At 42.3% G+C, this 7,563-nt stretch overlaps 1 pseudogene across 1 annotated transcript in view; it reads left to right on the forward strand.

Annotated features, from left to right (window-relative positions):
- The window catches only part of LOC102875613, a 16,687-nt pseudogene extending 10,635 nt beyond the window's left edge, over positions 1–6,052 (forward strand). Inside the window, exon 2 of the transcript XR_438853.1 lies at positions 5,237–6,052. The product of XR_438853.1 is annotated as a tropomyosin beta chain-like (transcript). The remainder of the gene's footprint in view (positions 1–5,236) is intronic.
- The last annotated feature ends 1,511 nt before the right edge of the window (positions 6,053–7,563 follow it).

Below are 7,563 nucleotides of genomic sequence, written 5' to 3' on the forward strand. Positions count from 1 at the left end.
AACAACAACATAAACATTACCGATGCCCTCCAGAGCCAGTGGGTGAAGTGCTTGGCTGCTATCAAAAAGCTGTCACTGAGACACACCAGGACTGCCGAGGGACAAACACAGAGCAGTCTGCTTCCGTAAAGACCACCTTCTGGGGAAATTCTACTCTGTCTTCGAGGGTTTCTCTGAGTCAGAATCCACTCCATGGCAGTGGGGTTTTGGTTGAAGTAAGCATTAAAATGTTTATTATTTTTACTTTCTAAAAATGGATCACATTCTATATGCTATTCTGTAATTTATACTTTTAAGCAATATACCTTAGCTGCTTTTCTATGTCAGTGAAAATTGATCTGCCATAATATTTTTCATTCTAAAACATGAATATGTATTTCATTGCATGGCTGTACCAAGTTTCTTGTCCAAATCTCTAGGACATATTTCCCCCAAATGTTAACACCTCTGGGATTAGGATGGCACTTATACTCTACAGTCTATACCATTTTAAGATTGATCTTTAGTCTGTGTTTATGACCCAGTCATAAGGGTATGTAGCCACATCTGAGCTTGGCACTAACTGTTCATCCCTTTCATGGAGTTATATGCATTGTCAGCACTCTAACAATTGGGTTTAGTTGTTGTTCAAAATGTTCAGGAAATGATAGCGCTATAATTTTTTTAATGAAAATATAATCTGAACACTAAGCAGTGTGGGGTATACATGATTATAATTTTATTCCTCCACAAAGGAATGATCAAAATGCTTTATGATATTAAAGAAAATAAGATATTCCTAAATAATGAAGTTATGGGTCCCCTGCCTCTCACCGTCCTTCCGTCTTTTCCTGTGAGTCACCAGCCGACCCACCTGCACAGGGACCGATCCTGAAAGGAGAAATTGGCCTCACTCTTTCGCCATGCCTGGCTTCTGTAGTGTCATTGCTATGAAGAAAGTGGTTCATTAGCTTTGGCTGGAAGCTGGGCTAAAGTGCGTGAAGGTTTCCCAGGCAGCTGTGGATTTGAAACAATTCTGTCTGCAGAATGCTAAACATGACCCCTTGCTGACTAGAGTATCTTCAAGTACAAATCCCTTTAGACCCCAGAGAGTCTGTTCATTTTTGTAGACAAATGAATCTTTCAAAGGTTTCCTAAACCACTCTTAAGAACCAGTGAATATTCAAAGGACAGCTAAATATGAGCCTGTACGAAAGGTTATCCCTACAAACATATGGACCATACTATACAGATTTCTACTTTTGTCAGTTCTTAACATCTACCTTTCTGAATTTTCATGAGTTTCTATTTCACAGGGGTAGTAATTATTTTATATACACTGGCACCCGCATATAATAAAGTCCTTGGTATATAAAAATAATGAAGTTAGGTTCTTATTTATTACTGAGCTCATTTGCAAGCAGATTACCTATCATTGTACACCAAGCAAGGTAACTCAAAGTTGATTTCTCAAGTGATATTTTGATGAATGGGAAGCTAGAATGAACAATTCATATCAAGGAGTTGTATCATAGTTTAAGTGACAACAGTTTTTTTTAGTGGCATATAAAATAGCATTGATACCATCAACAACATCTAAGAGTAAATGAACCCATTACAACTAGCAGTTACTATGTTGTGGACTTTACATATATTTTCTTATTAAATTTTTCAGAAAAATTGGTATTAGAGAGTTCTCATGCACCCCACATCTAGTTTCCTCATATTATTAACGTTGTGGTGCTGGAGAAGAGTATTGAGAGTACCATGGACTGCTAAAAAAAACAAACAGATTCATCCTGGAGAGGGTTAAACCAGGTCACTCCTTGGAGGCAAGGATTCTGGGGCTTCGTCTGACATACTTTGGGCATGTTGTAAGGAGGGACAGGTCCTTGGAGAGGGACATCATGCTTGGGAGGGTGGAGGGACAGTGCAGGAGAGGAAGACCCTCTATGAGGTAGATTGATTCAGTGACTGGGGTAATCGGGATGGGTGTGTCAGAGGCAGTGCGATTGGCACAGGACAGAGCAGGGTTTAGGGCTGTTGTACATAGAGTCGCTATGAGTCACAAGTGACTCGAAGGCACATAACAACAACAACAAAGACAACAACAACAGCAACAGCAACAGCAACAACATTGTATAGTAGAGGAGCTCTGGTAGTCTATCAGCAGGGAATTGTGCTGTTGATACAGAGCCATATGGTTCTAATCCACCAGCTATTCCTCAGGAGAAATATGGACAATGTCCTCCCCTGTGCTTCATAGCTTCTGAGTCACTTCCAATTTGACAGCAACACACATTACACAGTACAATTGCCACACTTTATGAACCAGCACTGGTATATTATTAACTAAATGTGTTATTAACTAAAATTTATCATTTATTTTGGCTTCTAATTTTTACTTAATATCCTTTTCTGTCCCAGGATCCCATCTAAGATCCCACATTATATGTAGCGACCATGCTTCAGTAGGCTCTGCTTAGCTGTGCCGTTTTCTTAGGTTTTCCTTTTGGACTTTTTTTTTTAAATGACTTTCCCAAGTGAGGGGTGGTACTGGTCAAATATTTTGTACAATGCTCTCCTATTGAGATTCATCTGATAATTTCCTAAGTAGTGTAATTTAATAAGTAGTAGTTTGTGGTTACTGGGTTTCCACACTATACACTTTTTCTTGTTCTCCACTTCCCATACAGTACCTTTTGGAATTAAGTCATTATATGTAGCCCTCAAGTAATGAGGGATTTCTAATACCCCTCCCTATTGGAATAGTGGCAAGAAACTGTGCTGCAATTCGAAAAACACTCAGTTTGAGGCCACCAGCTGCTCCGCCAGAGAAGGATTGGCAATCTCCTCCCATGCAATTAACTGCCTCTGAAAACCCACTGGAGGGTCCACTATGGGTCAATTCCAACTCTATGGTAGACACAACAACAACAATGATAGAGTAGGGAGCTCTGGTAGCCTAGTGGCAAGAAGCTGCACTGTCATCCTGAACTCAGAGAGTTCAAGACCACCAGCTTCTCCACCGGAGAAGGATGGGCAATCTCCTCCTATGCAATTAACTGCCTCTGAAAAAAACCCTTTGGAGGATCAGCTATGGGTTGGTTTTGACTCTACAGTACACAACAAAAACACCACCACACCAAAGGTGGAGTATCTACGTAAATTATGGAGAAATGCACAATACATTTTCTTCTTCCTCTATATTTATTTGTCTTTTTTTCTGTCTATCAGTGAATAAACCAATGGATATTTCATAGTTTGGCTTTTGTTGTTGCTGTGAAGTGCCCTCAGGTCAACGTTGACTCATAGTGGCTCTGAGAACAGCAGATTGGAATCTTGCCCTACCCTGCACCATCTCATGACCTCTAACATGCTCAAGCTCATTGCTACAGTCACTGTGTCAATCCATCTCATTGAGGGTGGTCTCTTACTATCTTTTCCCTCAAATAATCCTAGATTACTCTTTTAGTTGGCTTGTGTGTCTCTTTGGCATGCCTTCACTCATTTTTTTTTTGGTGTCTGTGTGTGTTTTGTTGTTGTTGTTTGCTTTGCTTTGCTTTGTTTTTAAGAACTTCCTTACTCTCTGGAATCTAACTGAATTTTTACAATTCTTGAAGTATGAATTATCTCTATATTTACAGATGAAGAAATAGAAGTTTCAAGTGATTAAACAATTTGGTCAAAATCTTAAAGAAGCAAATGATAGAATTTGAATTTTGATCTATTGGATGGCTTTTAATAAATAGGCAATAGTGATTTTTTAAAAAATGTATCCAATCATATATAACTCTCAGAAAAAAGAATTCTATGGTTATAATCTGGTAGAAACGTGCATTTCTATCTTTGTTTTGAACTAAGAAGGAAAAAATGTATCTGCCTGGAGCCAAATAAATTATTTTTGGAATCCCATAAGCCTTCGAGTGAGTGGGTGGAACATTCAGGATGAGTCCAGATTAGTGTCCACCCAAACTCCCAGAGTTCCAGTTAGCCACAGTTCAGGGCTCACCCACCCTCTTGTAGGAGTATATTTGTTCTGCTGTGCAGATGTTTTTATGAGCCTTCCACTGGAGTATGCAAGGCTGTAATTTTGTTTCTAATATTTTAAACCAAAACATTCCTTTCATTAATTCCACCAGGTTTTATGACAGTCAATTTCTCTGGTGGAATGAGCATACACTAATAAGAAGAGTCTCCCTGGGGGTCAGGTAGTGGCTCAGGGCAAGGCCTGGAAGGCCCTAGGCCTTGGGGCAGCAGCGAGGGTCTCTCTAGGTAAGGGGGTGCCGGCACAAGGCAAGGCCCAGCAGGCCCACTTAGAATCGTATGATTTACTGTTCTAGGAATGAAAAATCGACGACGAATGGTGTGCCGTTCATAGTTTAAAAAACCATCTCAAGATCTATTCTGAAGTGCACTGTTTTCAGTGACTAAATAAATATACAAGGAAGACCTGTCAACACAACTGCTATTCAAGTGCATGCACTAGCTTTTCTGCCGCAGGACGCTGCCGAGGAGGCATCGCTAACGCGTTTATTCCCACCACTGTCATGTCAAAGTCAGAGTTTCCTGAAGAGCCCGAACAGCTGCAGAAACTATTCATCAGAGGGTCGAGGTCTGAGGAGCCATTTTGAGCAATGGGGACGCTCACGGACTGTGGTAAGGAGAGATGCAAACACCAAGCGCTCCGGAGGCTTTGGCTTTGTCACATTACTCCAATGTGGAAGAGGTGGATGCAGTCATGAATGCAACACCCTCCAAGGTGGATGGAAGGGTTGAGGAACCCAAGCGGGCTGTCTCAAGAGAAGAGTCTCAAAGACCACATCGCCACTTAAGGGAAACAAAAATCTTTGAAGCCCTGCCCTGCCCTCCTCGCCTGCTGCCCGGTCCTCGCAGCCAGCACGGTCCACTAGGCCTGGACCGCCCGCTGGCCTGACCCCCGCTGCAGCCATGGACGGCATCCAGAAAACGAAGCAACTCAGTCCCATAAGGATAAATATTGTATAAAACCGTTATTGTAGAATAAGGATCCAAGGGGAGTGGGACAGGCTGGAAGCAGAGGGATGTGGATGTGCAGGGGGAAGGGGAGATTAATCATTGGGTTGTACAATTTGATGGGTTAGGGGGGTGAGGGAAAATGAAAGAATGTGTTCAAATTTGTATTTAAATTTTGTAAATAAGTAGAAAAATAAATAAATAAATTTTTAAAAAACCAAACCACTGGACCAAGATAAAGAGAAAAGAAAATTAAAAAAAGAAGAACATGCAGATGCTCAAGTTGGACAAGGATAAAGCCATCTATCATGCCGAGCAGGACGAGGCCGACAAGAAGCAAGCAGAGGACCGCGGCAAGCAGCTGGAAAAGGAGCAGAAGCCAGAAAAAGCTCAGGGGATGGAGGATGAAGTGGGAAAGTATTCTGAGTCCATGAAGGATGCCCGGGAGAAACTGGAGCAGGCGGAGAGGAAAACCACCCACGCTGAAGCAGATGTGGCCTCCGTGAACTGCCACATCCAGCTGGTAGAGGAGGAGTTGTACCGGTGCAGGAGCGTCTGGCCACAGCCCTGCAGAAACTGGAGGAGGCTGAGAAGGTAGCTGATGAGAGCAAGAGAGGAATGAAGGTCATTGAAAACCGGGCCATGAAGGATGAGGAAAAAGATAGAGCTGAAGGAGATGCAGCTGAAGGAGGCAAAGCACCTCGCTGAGGATTCAGATCGCAAATATGAGGAGGTGGCCAGGAAGCTGGTGATCCTGGAAGGAGAGCTGGAGCGCTCAGAAGAGAGGGCCGAGGTGGCTGAGAACCGAGCCAGGCAGCTGGAGGAGGAACTTCGAAACCATGGACCAGGCCCTCAAGTCCCTGATAGTCTCAGAGGAGGACTACCCCACCAAAAAGGATAAATATGAAGACGAGAAGGTGAGGGAGGCTGAAACTCAAGCAGAGTTTGCTGAAAGGTCTGTGGCCAAGTTGGAGAAAACCACTGATGATCTAGAAGAGACCTTGGCCAGTGCCAAAGAGGAGAAGTGGAGATACACCAGACCCTGGACCAGACCCTGCTGGAACTGAAGAACCTGTGAGGATCAGCTTTGCTCTGGCTAGGCTAGAGATGCCACCTCCAACTCAATAAAACTTCTGTTAGCAGAAAAAAAAATCTTTGTTGGTGGAATTAAAGAAGATACTAAAGAACATCACTTATGAGAGTAGTTTAAGCAGTACGGGAAAATTGAAGGAATTGAAATCATGACTGACAGAGGCAGTGGCATGAAGAGGGGCTTTGCCTTTGGAACTTTTGATGACCATGATTCTGTAGAGAAAATTGTTATTCAGAAATACCATGCTGTGAATAGTCACAACTATGAAGTAATGAAGTCCTGTCAAAGCAAGAGATGACCAGTGCTTCTTCCAGCCAAAGAGGTTGGAGTGGTTCTAGAAACTTTGGTGGTCGTGGAGGTAGTTTTGATGGGAAAGACAACTTTAGTCGAGGAGGAGGCTTTAGTGGCAGCTATGGTGCTGGAGGATATGGAGGCAGTGGAGATGGTAATAATCTATTTGGTAGTGATGGAAGCATCTTTGGAGGCAATGGAATCTATAATGATTTTGGCAATTACAAAATCAATCTTCAAATTGTGGACCCATGAAGGAAGGGAACTTTGGAGGCAACAGCTCTGGCCCTTCGGTTGGAGGTCAGTATTTTGCCAAACCATGAAGCCAAGGTGGCCATGGTGGTTTAAGCAGCAGCAGTAGCTATGACAGTGGCAGACAGTTTTAATAACTGCCAGGAAACAAAGCTTAGCAGGAGAGGAGAGCCAGAGAAGTGACTGGGAAGCTGCAGGTTACAACAGATTTGTGAACTCAACCAGGCAGAGTGGTGGCAGGGCCTACTTGCTACAAAGAGGACATGTTTTAGACAATACTCCTGTGTATGGGCAAAAACTCAAGAGCCGTATTTGTGACTAATTGTATAACAGGTTATTTTGGTTTCTGTTCTGTTGAAAGTGTAAAGTGTTCTGAAATCAGGGAGTTTAACGTAAATTTTTTTCCATGCATGCTGTTGATTGCTAAGTTTAATAGTCTGATTATGATGCTGAATAAAAGTCTTTTAAAAAATAATGTCTTTAATGCACACCCATGATTATTGCGGCTTTGTTCACAATAGCAAGGAGTTGGAAACAACCTAAGTGCCCATAAACAAATGAATGGACAGAAAAGCTGTGTACAGAGTGTACGCCAGGAAATTTGGAAGAGAACTATCTGGCCAACTACTTGGGGCGGGGGGGGGGGGATAATCCATAATTGTTCCCATTTCTGAGAAAGATGATCCAATACAGTGTGGAAATTCTAGAACAATACCATTAATATCTCATGCAAGCAAAATGTTGCTGAAGATCATTCAAAAAATGACTAGAACAGTACATTGACAGAGAACTGCCAGAAGTTCAGGCTAGGTTTAGAAGAAACTGTGACACCAGGGATATCATTGCTGATGTAAGATGGAGCTTAGCAGAAAACAGAGAATACCAGAAGATTGTCTATTTGTGTTTTATTGACTATGCAAAGGAATTTAGCAGTGTGAATCATAACAAACTAT

Source organism: Elephantulus edwardii, unplaced genomic scaffold (genome assembly GCF_000299155.1).
Source record: "Elephantulus edwardii isolate Elephantulus edwardi_28Jun2011 unplaced genomic scaffold, EleEdw1.0 scaffold00029, whole genome shotgun sequence".
NCBI lineage: Eukaryota > Metazoa > Chordata > Mammalia > Macroscelidea > Macroscelididae > Elephantulus > Elephantulus edwardii.